This window comes from Heptranchias perlo, chromosome 4, assembly GCF_035084215.1.
Source record: "Heptranchias perlo isolate sHepPer1 chromosome 4, sHepPer1.hap1, whole genome shotgun sequence".
In the NCBI taxonomy this organism is placed as follows: Eukaryota; Metazoa; Chordata; class Chondrichthyes; order Hexanchiformes; family Hexanchidae; genus Heptranchias; species Heptranchias perlo.
This window is the reverse complement of record NC_090328.1, coordinates 33,335,477-33,353,931: the sequence shown is the minus strand read 5'-3', so window position 1 is coordinate 33,353,931 and position 18,455 is coordinate 33,335,477. Positions and strand designations below refer to the sequence as shown.

General features: G+C 44.0%; 1 long non-coding RNA gene across 2 annotated transcripts; it reads left to right on the top strand.

The window, feature by feature from the left end:
* The first annotated feature begins 1,462 nt into the window (after positions 1 to 1,462).
* LOC137320465 (uncharacterized) lies at positions 1,463 to 18,033 on the top strand. 2 transcript variants are annotated; one of them, XR_010962534.1, is made up of 4 exons: positions 1,463 to 1,985; positions 11,169 to 11,363; positions 12,471 to 12,526; positions 16,438 to 18,033. It is a non-coding gene; the product is annotated as an uncharacterized lncRNA (long non-coding RNA). The 2 variants fall into 2 exon arrangements; XR_010962535.1 differs by lacking the exon at positions 11,169 to 11,363 and having other exon boundaries at positions 1,968 to 1,985.
* The last annotated feature ends 422 nt before the right edge of the window (positions 18,034 to 18,455 follow it).

Below are 18,455 nucleotides of genomic sequence, written 5' to 3'. Positions count from 1 at the left end.
GGTATAAGTGTCCTCCCCCCCCCCCCCCCCCTCCCCCCATAGTGGCAAATGTATATAAATGACAGGATAATGAGGTCATTATGTGATCCCTCAGTAAACCCTTTATTTCCACCAATTTTGCACCTGACTTAGATTCCTGCCTGTATAAATGAGGTGTGAGTTGTCTCCATAATTTGCCCACCCAGGAAGTGACTGATTACATAGGCCCTGATTGTCCAAAATTATTGGCCCTAAAATTAAACCGCACAGTGCCCTTTCTTCAGGCACTAAGTGGCCTCCTAAGCTTGCAATATGGCGAACAGGAAGCGCACGCTCATTGCACATACGAATAAGGGGCCTAAGGCCTGTTTGAGGCCCCCTCTGCAATATTGGTTTGCTCTGAGCAGCCAGCGCTGGTTGCACTCAGGAAAATCAGGCCCACAAACAGAGTGCTCGTCCTAACCCCACATTCAAAGAACGCGAGCTGTCAATGTCCACCCCCTCCTCACCAATCACCACCCTGGGCACTGCCACCTGCCCCTGCACCCCCCCCGCCACCGGCCACCCTGGCCACCTTATCTCCCTCCGAGCCACCACCACCTCCCAACCCGATCGCCCCTTCCCGGTCCCTTTAATCTCTCACCTGATGGCTGCAGCTGGCGTCATAGCATTCCATTCTGCTTCACCAATGAGCTGCCTATTAGTGTCCAACAACCAAAGCCATCATCTTTTGCGTCTGGTATGACTCCAGCCATTGGAGGGTTTTCCCTTTGATCCGCATTTATCTAATTTTTGCTCAGGCTCTTGGGTGTTATACTCTGTCAAATGCTGCATTGATGTCGAGGGCAGCTACTTTGACACTGTGGAGTCCACATGGGGGTGTAAGACTTGGATCTTGGATTGGATCCCCCCCACCCCGCCCCATCAAAACACTGGCAGCGAGTTAAAGCAACACCGTTATAAATGGGGGTTGATTGAGCAACAGTCTAAATTTTTGAGATACTGGCTAAAGATCAGCTTGCTGGTGCTATAATTCTCACCCACCTACCCCCGTAGCAGGAGACCAAGATGTGCCTACACTGGTACAGGTGGCTGCTGATGCCTTTTAAATGAAGTGACCCCATCCTGTGTCTGGATATTCTGGAAGCATTAGGAACAGTGGTCACTGGTATCTGCACCACTGCACTCCCACAGGTGGAGCAGACCTGGGAAATTTCAACCCTCTGTCTTCAGCTGCTGCCACAATATCAGCAGCCACCATTCCAAAATTCCCTTTACACCTACAGCAACACATGAATTCCCACCCTCTTCATGTGCCAAATTGGAGGCAGTAATCCCTTCAGCGCCCAAATTAATGGAACCCAGAAACATAACCAGGTTCACCAGAGGTCAAGGTAAAAGTTCAAGTCAGGCGCACTGCCTTGTTTAAGTCGGGGCGATCAGACCAGATGGAAACTGTTCTCATTCTCTTTTCTAATTTCTGATGCTATACATACTCAGTTGTAATGTTACCATGAGCTGAGGTGCAATTGAGCTTGTGTTCATCAAAATGCAGCCAAGACATATGGTAAATGAAGAAAGAATGGGCTTTGTTCCATGTGTATGTTTGGATGAATTCCTATCTGTTACCCTGAGGGCACAGTGAATTTCTAAACTGCACAAGGTGAAGAGATTTTTTTTTTCTAGAACTACCCACTGGGGTTTATGAGAATCTTCACAATTTCTGGGGGTTTGTTTGTGGGGGAGGGGATGCAAACATGTTGCAATTTGATCCATAGATAAGAGAAACTGTCACGGAAAATTAAAGGAAGCTTAAAGAAGACTGGACATCAGGCCCAGATGGACTTCATACAAGGATATTTAAAGAAGTGACGAACAAAATCATCATATCATAGCCACTATGGAAATGGGAGTATTGCACAAGGTTTGGAAAGTAGCTAACACAACATCAAAAGGGGCAAAATGATGGACCAAGGAACTACAGGCCAATGAGCCTAACATCTATTGTGAGTAAAGTATTAGACAGCCTGAAAGAAAGGATAATGAAACACTTAGATAGATATGGTATGGCAAGTGGGAGTCAACGTAGATTAATGGGAGGGAGGTCTTGTCTCTCAAATTTATTGGTGTTTTTCAAGGAAATAGAACTACAGAAATTTACAGCACAGAAGGAAGCCATTCAGCCCATCGTGTCTGTGCTGCTTCCTTGTTGGAGCAATTTCTAAAAACTAAACACACTACCACGTTCTCTCCCTGTAGCCCTGTATTTTTTTCTGTTTCAATTGTTTATTTAGTCTTCCCTTAAAAGATATAATGGTCTCTGCCTCAATTTTCAATGTGGGAAAGCATTCTATGCTTTGGCAAATTTTTCATAAAGAAATTTCTCCTAACCTCTCTCATCACTCTTAGTGACAATTTTAAATTTATGCTCCCTCATCAATGACTCCCCAAACAGAAGAAACAATTTTTCCCAATTTACCTTATTAACAACAGAAATTCTGTGGATGTCATCTATGTAGATTTTAGCAAGGCTTTTAATATTATGTCACACAAGTGATCAGTTCACAAGGTAGAAAAGCACAAAATAAGTGGAAAGCTTCTGAGGTCAATTGAAAATTGGCTTAATCAGAGAAAGCAAAGAGTGGTTATGAGAAGAACTGAATCAAGATGGCAAGAGATACTTATGGATGTCACAGGGATCAGTGCTGGGGCTATTGCTGTCTACAGTGTATATAAATTGGAGCTGGGGACATTAATAAAACTGTCTGTTTGTGGATGGCATCAAATTGGGGGGAGGGTTCCAACAATATAGACAAAGCAAACCAAATACAAAGAGTCAGGGTCATAGTGTTATACAGCACGGATAGAGGCCCTTCGGCCCATCGTGTCCGCGCCGGCCATCAGCCCTGTCTACTCTAATCCCATATTCCAGCATTTGGTCCGTAGCCTTGTATGCTATGGCATTTCAAGTGCTCATCCAAATGCTTCTTGAATGTTGTGAGGGTTCCTGCCTCCACAACCCTTTCAGGCAGTGAGTTCCAGACTCCAACCACCCTCTGGGTGAAAAAGTTCTTTCTCAAATCCCCTCTAAACCTCCCGCCTTTTACCTTGAATCTATGTCCCCTTGTTATAGAACCCTCAATGAAGGGAAAAAGCTCCTTAGTATCCATCCTATCTGTGCCCCTCATAATTTTGTACACCTCAATCATGTCCCCCCTCAGCCTCCTCTGCTCCAAGGAAAACAAACCCAATCTTCCCAGTCTCTCTTCATAGCTGAAGTGCTCCAGCCCTGGTAACATCCTGGTGAATCTCCTCTGCACCCTCTCCAAAGCGATCACATCCTTCCTGTAGTGTGGTGACCAGAACTGCACACAGTACTCCAGCTGTGGCCTAACCAGTGTTTTATACAGCTCCATCATAACCTCCTTGCTCTTATATTCTATGCCTCGGCTAATAAAGGCAAGTATCCCATATGCCTTCTTTACCACCTTATCTACCTGTTCCGCCGCCTTCAGGGATCTGTGAACTTGCACACCAAGATCCCTCTGACCCTCTGTCTTGCCTAGGGTCCTCCCATTCATTGTGTATTCCCTTGCCTTGTTAGTCCCTCCAAAGTGCATCACCTCGCACTTTTCCGGGTTAAATTCCATTTGCCACTGTTCCGCCCATCTGACCAACCCATCTATATCGTCCTGCAGACTGAGGCTATCCTCCTCGCTATTTACCACCCTACCAATTTTTGTATCATCAGCGAACTTACTGATCATACCTTTTACATTCATATCCAAGTCATTAATGTAGACCACAAACAGCAAGGGACCCAGCACCGATCCCTGTGGTACCCCACTGGCCACAGGCTTCCAGTCACAAAAACAACCTTCGACCATCACCCTCTGCCTTCTGCCACAAAGAGACCCGGACAGGTTGAATAACTGGACGATCAATGGCAAATGGTGCCTCTAATCTGGATAAATGCAAGTTAATGAGACTAGGGAAGGGAAATAATCAGTGAGAATATAAAATAAATGGCTCTGGGGTACAGGACACAATACAAGAGAGATCTCTGAGTACCAATGCTTCTTGAGGGGATTTGATTATGATTTAATCAGTTTATTTTAACCTGATATAGATACTGGTGAGGCCATATTTGGAATATTGTGTACAGTTTTGGGCACTCCATCTTCAAAGGGGCATCAAAGCACTGGAGAGGGTTAAGAGATAAGAGTCAAAGCAGCAAAGGTGAATGCAAGGTTTAGGGAATTAAATTGAGGCGAAGCGCACTGAACTGTCCTTGTTTTCAATGGTAAAAATGATTGAGTGAACATTATCCAGATCTTTGAAATGTTGAGAGGCATAGATAATGAAGACATTATTTTAAATAGTACTGTTAACACAGAGCTGGAGGACCCGAGTATAAAATTAACTTAGCAACAGCAGCAAGGAGTATATTAACAGCATAATGCATCAATCATGTGATTGATCTAAAGCATAAGAATAAAGAATAATAAGCGATGGACCCGTTTGCAAGATGCTACTCATTTTATATTATTGAGACCAAATAAATGACAGTGATTTGGATTGAAGGTCAAAGGGAGACCTCTAGTGTTCACTAATGTTCTTGCGCACAGTTTTGCAACTTTATTGCCCCTCTGCAAGAAAGAAGGAACTTGATTTTATACAGCACCTTTCAGGACCTCAGGATGTTCCATACCGCTTCATAGCTCATGAAGCACTTTTGAAGTGTAGTCACTACTGTAATGTAGGTAAACGCAGCAGCCAATTTGCACACAGCAAAGTCCCACAAACTGCAATGAGATAAATGATCAAATAATCTGGGGTTTTTTAGTCATGTTGGTTGAAGGATAAATGTTGGCCAGGGCACTGGGAGAAAACTCCTGCTCGATCTTTTAAGCCCACCTAAGAGGGCAGGCAGGGCCTTGTTTTTTTTTGTTTTATCTGAAAGACAGTACAGAACTGCACTCAAGAGTAAGCCTAGATTATGTGTTCAAACCTCTGTACTTGAGCACATAATCTAGGCTGACTGTACTAATTATAATGCTTTCTGTTTACTACTGAGACATAGATCCAAATCTACCCCAGAGAAAATCAAAATATCCTAGCCCCGCAAATATTCAGCGATAGCGCCTATAAGCAACCTCCAATGGAAATAGAAATTGGGGGAGATGTATAACGAACTGCTGAATTGATTTCACCCACTTTAAACTCTCACCCAAAGTAAAAATTACCCCAACTGTGTGTTTTAGGATGGCTAGCTAAGTGCCTTTAAAAACCTTTTCTTTTTGATAACTGTGTGCAAACGATATCGATTTGTCCCCGTTTGAGTTTCGAAGGGGATGAGAGAGATAAATCTGACCCCAGCCGGCTGTGTGGTTCTTCAGTAGTTCTCTGCTCCCCAGATGGTAAAATGAGCTTGGGGGTGGTGGAAAACACTCTATGAACATACAAGCACATGGAAAGACTTTACATCATGGAGGCCAGCACTAACGTAACAGTAGTGAATTACTGGAGAGAGTTAAATTCTGATTACAGCCTAAAGCATGTCTGACAGCATGGTTAATGTTCTCATATTTAGAGACTAAGAAAACACAAGATGGCTCATGACATTTCAAGTCAGCAAATTACAGGGCAAGACTGTTGCCGTTTTAAAGCCTGAGCAATGTTACAATGCTAGATGTTGTGTGTATAAGGTCACATTTTGGTTCATTGGCAGCAAGGGATCACTTACTGATATGGCCCTTATTACTGAGCACAAGAGAAATATCTGAGTACAGCCTGAAAAGTGAAACAGGAGGTACACATGATGCTTTTATTTTGAGACAATCTTTGAAGGAAAGGGAAAATAGACAGCTAGCTCCTCAGAGATATGAGCAGCATGATTCAGCCATGGCAGGTGACATCTCTGCATAGCCCGTGTACCCCAGCAAAACACAGGTACAATGAGGCACATTGGTGAACCAGGATTCTCATTGAGCAATGATTTGGAATGCTAAATCAGCACTTCAGATGCTTGGATTGGTTGGGTGGGAGCCTAACAATATATCCTAGTGAAAATTGGAAAGATTATAACACCATGCTGCCCAATATTGACATGGACAGAGGCCTCCTGTTGAATTGGATTAGGGGCAGCAGCAAGCAACGGAAGACCAAGAGAATGATAGCATGCAATTGCCATCAGGAGCAGACCAAGCACAGAAGTCATGGTAGCAATGATGGGAGGTTCTCATTGTTCATTTTTTCTAATGAGCTCTGAAAATAGTCACTATCATTAGCCATTGGATAGTTACAATAATGGAACTGCTAGTTGCTTTACCTACTTTTTTAACTGCACAATAAAAGAATGGCAGACAGCCAAGTTATATTAAAAATTAAATAATTTTATTGTGTATTAGGTAGTGTTTCAGTGCATGTGGTGTACATGTGCATTGTCCTTTTTGGTGCTGTGACATTTTGAGCCGTGAACTTCTGAATGTGCCTAGATGTTCATCTCCTAAGTGCTTTCCTTGCTGAGGAATCAGGGTGATGAGTGGCTGCTCATCCAACTGGCGAGCTGCAGGGGATATAGAAAACCTGCGACCTGCGACTTCCCCTAATGTACCTTCATCAATGCTCAGAGTCCACTTTGCTTGAGTCGCTCTGGGCTCCTCACTTTCAGAGATTGTACCTACAATCATTGTATACAGCTGTGTGATGGCAAACTGCTGATGATTTGAATGACAACCAATTGCCCCTGTGGTTCTGCACCCATGACCCTGCTGGAAGCCATGTTCTCATCATGTCTACTGATCTCTCCGAATGTAGACTGGCAGGCAGATATGCTTTCTGATTCCCCGCCCACAGAGTTTGTACAAGCAAGTGTACTCAACATAGTTGAAGTGTTGTAACAACTTTGTTGGACAGCAGGTCCACTGAGGTCTAACAAATGAAAAAAAGGTGGGAAAAGACCATCAGACCCATCAAACCCAGCCTATCTAGACATTGTACAATCCATTGACCACCCCTAAGCATGGGATCTCCTGGGAGAGAGAAAAAAAAAGAGAGAAAGATCTACAGCTAATTTAGTAAAACCTCTGGGAAATTCCTCTCTGACTCCCTAGGATCGGCACCCCAAGACCATTCAGAAAGGATGGACAGCATGCCATACATCTGTCCTACACCTGTTTGCCTCTCATCCACCCCAGTCTCTGCTAGCCCTGGACCATTAGTGTCCTGTATTTTATCATATGCTTTCTCACCCACATAGCTTTATATTTATCAGGAGGTGGTGACCAGTGTCGGAGGAACGGTTAAAGGATTGTGTGGGGTTGAACACCAGATTTGGCCGACTTGGCCCCCAGATTTGGTCAACTTAGCCTATAAGAAATGCCCTCTGTGAGCAACGCCACCTCTCTGCCTCCTCCTCCCAACATAGCTCTGCCTCTGTTTCTAAGAGAGCAGAACTCAGAGTGCTCAGAGCCAGAGACAAAGTGGGGAACGCCTGGGTACTGAGGGCCCAGCGGGGAGCACTACAGGAAGGGGCTTAAGCTGGGGACTGGGGAATGCCGACATACCTAGTGCAAAGGCCGAATTGGGAACCACACAGACATGCAGCCCAAACCTGGAGGGTGAAGATGGGCAACAGGAGTTCCTGGCAGCAAAACGGAAATGGTCAGCTAATCCCACGTTGGCCAACCTCAAAATGATTGCGGGGGTGAATTATTACCCTCGAACCCCCCCCCTCCCCAACACTGCCTCTGCCACTGGTGGTGACTGGGGCTCTTTGAGTGCACGCTGCAGACCAATTAGTTCTTCTTGCTTTTCAAGAGAGCAAATGGGGCATTTTAAATGTATATGCACATACATTAAATGCACATTTTTTTTATTCGTTCGTGGGATGTGGGCGTCGCTGGCGAGGCCGGCATTTATTGACCATCCCTAATTGCCCTTGAGAAGGTGGTGGTGAGCCGCCTTCTTGAACCGCTGCAGTCCGTGCGGTGAAGGTTCTCCCACAGTGCTGTTAGGAAGGGAGTTCCAGGATTTTGACCCAGCGACGATGAAGGAACGGCGATATATTTCCAAGTCGGGATGGTGTGTGACTTGGAGGGGAACGTGCAGGTGGTGTTGTTCCCATGTACCTGCTGCTCTTGTCCTTCTCGGTGATAGAGGTCGCGGGTTTGGGAGGTGCTGTCGAAGAAGCCTTGGCGCGTTGCAGCACTGCATCCTGTGGATGGTACACACTGCAGCCACAGTGCACCGGTGGTGAAGGGAGTGAATATTTAGGGTGGTGGATGGGGTGCCAATCAAGTGGGCTGCTTTGTCCTGGGGATGGTGTCAAGCTTCTTGAGTGTTGCACTCATTTTGGAGCTGCACTCATCCAGGCAAGTGGAGAGTATTCCATTTCACTCCTAACTCGTGCCTTGTAGATGGTGGAAAGGCTTTGGGGAGTCAGGAGGTGAGTTACTCGCCACAGAATACCCAGCCTCTGACCTGCTCTTGTAGCCACAGTATTTATATGGCTGGTCCAGTTAAGTTTCTGGTCAATGGTGACCCCCAGGATGTTGATGGTGGGGGATTCGGCGATGGTAATGCCGTTGAATGTCAAGGGGAGGTGGTTAGACTCTCTCTTGTTGGAGATGGTCATTGCCTGGCACTTGTCTGGCACGAATGTTACTTGCCACTTATCAGCCCAAGCCTGGATGTTGTCCAGGTCTTGCTGCATGCAGGCTCGGACTGCTTCATTATTTGAGGGGTTGCAAATGGAACTGAACACTGTGCAATCATCAGCGAACCTCCCCATTTCTGACCTTATGATGGAGGGAAGGTCATTGATGAAGCAGCTGAAGATGGTTGGGCCTAGGACACTGCCCTGAGGAACTCCTGCAGCAATGCCCTGGGGCTGAGATGATTGGCCTCCAACAATCATTACCATCTTCCTTTGTGCTAGGTATGACTCGAGCCACTGGAGAGTTTTCCCCCTGATTCCCATTGACTTCAATTTTACTAGGGCTCCTTGGTGCCACACTCGGTCAAATGCTGCCTTGATGTCAAGGGCAGTCACTCTCACCTCACCTCTGGAATTCAGCTCTTTTGTCCATGTTTGGACCAAGGCTGTAATGAGGTCTGGAGCCTAGTGGTCCTGGCGGAACCCAAACTGAGCATCAGTGAGCAGGTCATTGGTGAGTAAGTGCCGCTTGATAGCACTGTCGACGACACCTTCCATCACTTTGCTGATGATTGAGAGTAGACTGATGGGGCGGTAATTGGCCGGATTGGATTTGTCCTGCTTTTTGTGGACAGGACATGCCTGGGCAATTTTCCACATTGTCGGGTGATGCCAGTGTTGTAGCTGTACTGGAACAGCTTGGCTAGAGGCGCAGCTAGTTCTGGAGCACAAGTCTTCAGCACTACAGCCGGGATGTTGTCAGGGCCCGTAGCCTTTGCTGTATCCAGTGCACTCAGCCGTTTCTTGATATCACATGGAGTGAATCGAATTGGCTGAAGACTGGCTTCTGTGATGGTGGGCCTATCGGGAGAAGGCCGAGATGGATCATCCACTTGGCTTGTAAGCAAAATTAAAGCCCACAGGACTAAAGGGACAGTGGCAGCGTGGTTACAAAATTGGCTAAGGGACAGAAAGCAGAGTGTAGTGGTGACCGGTTGTTTTTCAGACTGGAGGAAAGTATACAGTGGTGTTTCCAATGGGTAGGTATTAGGACCACTGCTCTTTTTGATATATATTAACAACCTGGACTTTGGTATAGAGGGTATAATTTCAACATTTGCAGATGACACGAAACTTGAAACTCGGGAATGTAGTAAACAATATAGAGGATAGTAACAGACTTCAGGAAGACAGACAGACTGGTGAAATGGGAAGACACATGGCAGATGAAATTTAATGCAGAAAAGTGCGAAGTGATACATTTTGGTAGGAAGAATTAATTGAGGCAATATAAACTAAATGGTACAATTTTAAAGGGGGTACAGGAACAGAGAGACCTGGGGGTATATGTACTCAAATCTTTGAAGGTGGCAGGACATAGCATATGGGGTCCTGGTCTTTATTAATAGACGCATCGAGTACAAAAGCAAGGAAGTTATGCTAAACCTTTATAAAACATTGGTTAGGCCTCAGCTGGGGTATTGTGTTCAATTCTGGGCACCACAGTTTAGGAAGGATGTGAAGGCCTTAGAGAGGGTGCAGAAGAGATTTACTAGAATGGTACCAGGGATAAGGTACTTCAGTTATATGGAGAGACTGGAGAATCTGGGGTTGTTCTCCTTAGAGCAGAGAAGGTTAAGGGGAGATTTGATAGAGGTGTTCAAAATCATGAACAGTTTTGATAGAGTAAATAAGGAGAAATCGTTTCCAGTGGCAGAAGGGTCAGTAACCAGAGGACACAGATTTCAGGTGATTGGCAAAAGAGCCAGAGGTGACATGAGGAAAAACTTTTTTACGCAGCTTGTAGTTATGATCTAGAATGTGCTGCCTAAGGGGTGGTGGAAACAGATTCAAACATGGCTTTCAGAAAGGAATTAGATAAATACTTGAAGGGAAAAAATTTGCATGGCTTCGAGGAAAGAGCGGGGGAATGGGAATAACTGGATTGCTGTTACAAAAAACTGGCATGGGCTCGATGGGCCGAATGGCCTCCTTCTGTGCTGTAACCATTCTATGATTCTATAATTCAAAGAGGCGGCACAGGCACGATGGGCCAAATGACCTCCTTCTGTGCTGTAACATTCTATGATACTATGATATATTCATTTGGATAATGCAGGCTGATTTGATTCTTTGAAGTCCATTCATTTGGCTGAGTACTTTGGTTTTTGCACTTATATGTATAATTACATAGACTCGACTACAATCCATCTATCGATGCTGTTCCAACTCTTGTTTTTGCACCATATAGGGCTATCTTTTAAGAATAAACATTACACCCATAAACCAATTTGCTTTTCTAATTCTTACCGGTTTCTTCATGGGGGTTTTGTTTAAGAGGGATATGAAGAAAGGGTTGTACACTACTGGAATAAAAACATAAAGGCAAACAAAAGGTAAAAACTTGTGTAATGGCTCTTGACTTGCTTTGCTGCCTTAATTATTGTCCTGTCCTTGTCGTGATGGGTTTGATTCACTGTCACTCTTTGCTCTTTCTGATGATTATCCACCCACTGTCTCTCTTTTATAGATTTTTATGATTGTGGTGTTACTCTGTTACATTGGAAACTACAAGGATGACGAATTTATAGAGGAACAAGACTCCCTGACCTCACTTGAAATCATACGGTCAATGTGCCCTCTGCTCCATATGGATTCTATTAACAGTTTCTCATTGCAGCTTGTTCCTCTATTGAGGTGTTAAGCTGCCTGCTCTTTGCTTCTGGTTTGTTCTGAATTATTTTGTTCTGTCATGTAAGGCCTGGGGTGCGGTAAAGATTGTACCCCGTGGTTCTGCACAGAGAGCTCAGTTTCAATTGTTATTGAGCATGAACTGAAGGTCAAATTGCTCTGTAGTGTAGACGACTATAATTTATGGGCAGAGCCATGATTCATTTGGATAGGTTGATCTTTCCCAAATTAAGGCTTTGTAAATCCACGCCGATAGATTAAATCCTAAAAGGAAATAGTAACAAGTGCTAAAAATAGAAAATTACACAAAAAAGCAGAATGTGAGATTTACGAAGACCATAAAAGTCAAAGTGACCAGCTAACTGAAAGAGGGTAGAAGTATAAGTGTGGTATGAAGCTGAATCTCGTTTTAGTTACGGAAACTTGAAGGTCTAGAAATAATGTTGTGGGATAACATTGTATGAATGTTTAGGGTGGTAACACCTCTGAGAAAGAGCGAACAAAGGAACTGGGCATTAACACGTTATGTGTCAATAGATCATAGGTGGAGCATTTAGAGGACATACAGGACAGGTTGAGCACATGGGGGATATCAGAGCAGGTGGAGCATGTGGAGGGGGTTTCACAGTAGGTAAAGCATGTGGAAGGTACACAGGGAAAGTACAGCACATTGAAGAGAGATCAGGGCAGGCAGAGTACATGGAGAGGATATCAGGGCAAATAGAACATTTGAAGGAGATATCAGGGCAGGCAGAGTACATGGAGGAGATAACAGGGCTGGTAGAGCATGTAAAGGGCATATCACGGAAAGTGGAATAGGCAAAAGGATTATTGGGGCAGGTACAATGGTACTGGCTGGGCATAATGCTTTAATAGTGAACACTGAAACGTTTAGTCCAGGCAGACATAAATTAACTTCAAAATTGTCTGCAACTTTTCCTTTAAGTATAAAATTCACCCTGTGGTCCTATAGTTATAAAATAGTCTGAGGTTAAAAAATGAATTACCTGTGTAATTTTCATGTGTGCCGGTTTTCTCACATTGCCGTTCTGGATGCCATCCGTATTTTAAATGGACATTGGATTCAAAGCAAGAATCTTTTGGATGGAATGTTAAACTAAAATCCCATCTGTTTGTTCAGGTGGACATAAAAGATCCATGGCACCATTCAAAGAAGACCAGGGGAGTTCTCCCAAGGTATTGTCCAACATTTATTGCTCAACTAACACCATCAAAGCAGGTTAATTGGTCATTCATCTGATTTGCTGTTGGTCGGAACTTGTTGAAGATTGTCTGGTGCGTTTGCCTTTATAACAAAAGTAATTATACTTCAAAGGAATTTATTGGTCACAAAGTGCTTTGGGACATTTTGATAAGGCCCTGTATAAATGCAAGTTCTTTTCTTCTTTTATTTCCAATGTCTGTTTACAGGTTTAATGGGTTATATAATGGTATTTTTTTCTATTAGTGAGGGAGCCAGCCATAAACAATGTATATTATATCAGAGGTCATGATATATCATAATGCATGAAGTAACTCCTATGCTGAACAATGCATATGCAGTATTCGGTGGTGTGGATGTAAAACTGGTCCAGAAGCTTGTTGTGACAGCTGAAGATATTGGGCGCTAAATTGGGCCGTGTAGCGCCCGTTGTTTCGGCGCTACACGGCCTCGCCGATATCCAAGATGGCGTCTTGGATGTGCATGCACGTTTCCAGGGTGACGTGCGCCAGATGCCATCTTGGTATAGGAGTTAGCGCAGGTGCAGATAACGAATGCTGGAATCATGTAAAGTAGGGAAAAAATGGCTTCAATCAGTGTGCAAAACTGATTTAAATGGTGGACACCATTTTGGGACTTAACGCTCAATTCAACGCACAGTCTTAACCCCAACCATCTGAACGTGTCTTAGAGTGCCTGGAGGACCCCCCACCAGGGCTATTTAAAGGGACCATGCAGGATTTACAGGTTAGTGGCTGGATTATTGCTTCTGGATGCCGAGACATTTGCAACTGTTTTTGGAGGTCTCCTACAATTCAATACTAGGACGCGGGGACATAGCCTAACATTTAGAGCCAGGACATGCAGGAGTGAAGTTAGGAAATACTTCTACGCATAAAGGGTGGGAGACGTTTGGAACGCTCTTCTGCCGACGGCAGTTGATGCTAGCTCACTTGTGAATGTTAAATCTGAGATTGATAGATGTCTTTGAACCAAGGGTATTAAGGAATATGGGGCTAAGGCGGGTATATGGAGTTAGGTCACAGGTCCACCATGATCTCACTGAATGGCGGAACAGGCTCGAGGTTCTAAATGCCACTGCCACCTGCTGCCTCCTGATATGTGCCACCTTCTCTGGCAAGAAAGCGGGACGTGTGTCTGGGTGATGTGCCTGTCATGGTTGAATAGCTGCCAGTGTGTGTGGCCTGTGAGTTGTGGGTGCGTGGCTTGAAACAGTGGTAATGTGTAAGCGTGAGAGGAAGCATCTGGTTGGCAGAGTTGAGTACTGATGGAAAGAGTGAGTTTGTTGGTATATGGGTGATGGGGGGTGTAGTGCGTGGTGCAGTTGGTAGGAGACGCCACTTGACAATTGACCTCACTCACCTTGACCACTCATGTCAAAGCATTGAACTTCTTCCTGCACTGCATCCATGTTCATGATGCTATGCGTCTGGCATTGACTTCGTAACCCATTGCCTCCCACTGCCTTTTGGATATATGTCTGGAGGGCCTTTTGACCCCCCCCACCCCACCCTGTGGATATAAGACATCCCTCCTTCTGTCCACCTCTTGCACCAAGGTCTCTAGTGCATCACTCATGCAGGCCTGGTACCAACTCAGGTCGGCAGATTGGTGAGGTCTGGTGTGCAGATTGGAGGATGTGGGATTTAGTAGTGCACAACCTTTATTCAATGTTTTCACAAAACTCATCAGTGTGTAAACATAGGGATAGGACCTGCACCTATCTGGATGCCATCCAAAATACGGATGGCATCCAGAACGGTTTACGTGTGCGATGTCTGATCTCTGTTCAGACTCTGTGCGGACAGTAGACTGTTATTTTCTGCAAATAACAAGTACCAGCTACCTTTAAGAGATTTCGAAGCAACATCCTCCCTCTCAGAGATTGAACTCCCCTAGTGGTGGAAAGTGCGAATTGCATTGATTCCATGTGCAAGGCCTGGAATGGAACACTGATTGCAGGTGAGTCCTCCGGTGGGCCGAAACTTGCGTCCTGCCTGCGCAGGGGGTCACTGAGCGTGGGATAATAGCACATCACGCTACCTACACCCAAAAACAGCCCCTATCCAATTTTTCCCCTGTTGCGTTTTAGCACGTTTATCTGCCCTTATTATGCACCATGGAATTTGACCAGAAGGTTAAGCAGAACACATAAACATTACTATTGATAGCAAAAGACACTAACAGCAGACAGCATGGCTATGAATAATTGCTGCTCATGGTCTGGCATTTAATTATCTTCCTAATGCCTTCAGGAAATAGAGGAAGAAAGGAACTGAGCTTCTTTATAAAAAAGATAGTCAGATGGAAGAACGTAAAAGAGTAATCATTCTTGAAAAATCTGTTGTACATTACTCAATCGTTTGAGTTAAGAAATAAGAGAAAATGAAGACTGAATGAGAATGAGTGTTAAATGAACAAATGCAGTAAGAATATATAGCCTGGATATTGATGTGGATGTGCCAAATGGGGGCTAACGGGACATTCCAAAGTGGTTTGGGAATAGGCTCAGCTAGCCATTAATTTCCAATATTCCTGATTTGGTTGATGTATATCTCATGCAAGCTCCCACCCGCACAGCGAGCTGGCCGGTGAACTAGTCACACTAGTTTAGCAGCTGATGACTTCAGTAGCCATTTAAATGGCTGCTGGGGGAGCAGGGAAGGGGCACGTGCTGTAAATTGGCAAAAATTTGAAGCTTCCCACCCATGCACGACTGGAGCTGCTGATGCAGGAAGTACAAGAGAGAAGGACTGTTCTTTGTTGAACAGAAAGACATAAAAACTGATAACCTGTCGTTTGTATACTGCTGCCCCATCCAAAGCATTCATCCAACCTTATCCTGCGCAGTCCTGCCATGAGATAAAACAGCCCATTGATTGTTTACCACATCTAACCCAGGTAATTACTACCCCATCAGCCTCCTCCTTATCATCAGCAAATTGATGGAAAGAGTCATCAGTAGTGCCATCAAGTGAGATCTACTCACAAATAACCTGCTCACTGACACTCAGTTCAGGCTCTGCATAAATCACTTGGCTCCAGACCTTGTCACAATCTTGATCCAGAATAGGACACAAGAGCTAAATGCAAGAGGAGAGGTGACAGTAATTACCCTAGGGATCTTTGGTGCATTCGACTGAGTGTGACACCAAGGATCCCCAGCAAAACTGAGGTCAGTGGGTTTCAATGGGAAAACCCTCCAGTGGCTGGAGTCATACCTGACACACAGGAAGATGGTAGTGGTTGAAGGATGTCAATCATCACAGCCATCACAAAACTGCAGCAGTTCCCCAGGGTGCAAATGTTATCTGCCACTTGTCAGTCAAAGCCTAGATGTTATTCAGGGCCTGCTGTAGACTGGTATGGGCTGCTTCATTGTTGGAGGAGTTGTTAATGGAGCTGAACACTGTAAAATCATCAGCAAGCAGCCGCATTCCTGACCTTATGACAAAGGGAGGGTCATTGATGAAGCAGTTGAAGATGGTTGTGCCGAGGATGCTGCCCTAGGGAACTCCTAACCCCTGCTGCCAGGGTATCTCGAGGGCAATTAGGGATGGGCAATAAATGCTGGCCTTGCAGTTACCTGCATTATTCTGTTCCTGTTGTCTGATCAGATATAGAAAATCTTGAGGCAAGGCTCACTGACTTTAATGCTGCCCTTCCGATCTGCCACTGCACAGATCAGTAGACATGTAGAGGGAGAGGGCAGCAAAAGAAGCATGGCTGGAGCAGGCATGGATGAGTGATAAAAATGTTTGAATGAAAACAAAGGTCTGTGTCTTCCTACTGTTTTTCTTTTACCACGTCCCTCCCCTGATGCCTATAATTTTCAGTCCTAACTGTTTCCTTCTCCCTGATCCAGCCTCAGTGGCAGAAGCTTGTATGGTGGCTCCAGATGCTTTCCAGCAGGAGATGGAGGCAGCATTTATTGTCTTTGGTTGTGGGCTGCTTTCTGCCTTAAGAAGAAAATAAAATCCGTGAAAGTCCTCTTCATGGAAAGCAACGCAGGTGTCAGAAAGCATTCATTAATATAATTTCTTAATATGATGACATACATGGGCGATGTAATTCCTATGTCAACCCACAGATGCTCCATTCACAACTGAATTGAAGACATGAGAAAAATAACCAAGTTCAAAGGCCCATGGGCAATCAAACCATCAATCAACCAAGATCAAGGACATAATCAAGCATACTGTGCACAGAATGACTTGACTAGAAAATGTTCTCACCTTGTCCAGGTCTCGGAAAATTTTGTGACCATGGATAATTTGATTAGTGCCTAGAACAAAACCTCAGTATGTTGACTAATTTAAATATCAGACCTGGCCTGTGTCGCACAGATCACTAGGCTCCAGTCTCCATTTTGAAGATTGGCAGTGAAACAAAGTTTCCATTTTAACTCTAGTTACTTCAAAGCTGTATGTCATAAAACACAGACATTCTACCTACTTGACACAGGATGAAGACTGTCACAGTTTCCGTGTCTATATGGTCTCTATATGTGTACCAATATGATTGTCTACATGTGTATTATGAGAGTGTATTTGCATGTTGTATATCTTTTTGTGTGTCTACACTTGTTTGTATGCACATATCTTTGCATGTGTCTCTATCTTTTCACTGCAAGAAAGAAAGTGTTTAGCGTTGGCAATTTTTCAAAATTTTATTGGTTTATTAGATTTTGTACAATACAATAAGATGACTATTTTTGAATTAAAAAATTAGGGATTGCATTAATTTGTTGTAAGTACTCGATCAATTAAAAAGGTTACCACACAATCAGAATGGGTGTGATTATCTGTAAACATACTGGCCCTGAATTTCTGCAGGGTTCTCCTCATCTCCTGCTGTAACTTCGGCAGAACCCTCGGAAATATGGAGAAAATGGCTGGTTTTGTCTGTTTTCACCCATTTCTCCAGGCTTCCGCTGATCTCACGCCAGAGAAGCCCCCCCCACCCCCACCCATGGAATTTCCAGATGATTGTATGCGAGCACTCGATACAACATAACATATCCATTGAAATGTGGCATCATTTTATTGAGCATAATTATGTAATGGCCAACAGATGGCAGCACCTCAGTCAAGTAATTGCTATAGTAACCATAACATTCTGGGATTGTTTCCTTCTCCAGTTTCCTGCTCCTCCCCTTCCTGAAGACAGTCTTCATTCATTGAGCATTAATTGGGGCATTTTTGACTTAAGGAGCTGGTACATTGTAAAATATTTCATTATAATTGAGCTATTGTATCTGAATAGTAATAATAAAAAATGTTAAAATCGGATGATGTAGGAAGAGGGCCTATTTGACTTGTTCAGTCAAGTTCAAGGTTTCCACATGCTTATGAAGGTTACCCATAATGTTGTCTGTTGTGTTTAGCACAACATATAGTTCATTAGAAAATATGAAAATGTAAGAACATTAATACATTTGAAGTGGTAAAGTAGTGTCTGTTGGTGCCTTATTGGAAACTCTGTAAACACTGTAACCTGATCTTTCATATTAAAATATATTTTTATTAACAGTCAAGTTCCATGGTTTAATACAGCCGTGCTGCAGAATGTTGATAAGCATAAGATGTTGTAACTTTACCACCAGCATTCCATGTCATGAAAAGATCTGGCACTTGAGAGTGTCAGGCTTAACATTTTCATCCCGATTTCACAACCTAAACTGAATAGTCTTCAATATCGAAGAGAAACCCCAGACTGAGGAATGATGACCTCAGTCCACCCTGTCAATGGGTTATGTATTTAAAATTGAACAAAGAGTTGGAAGTTATTGGCAACTCAGTAACTCTAGGACTACTTCCAAATAGTTTTGTCAAAAATACAATGCAAAAACAAGGCTCAGACAAGACAACAAACTTTGAGGCA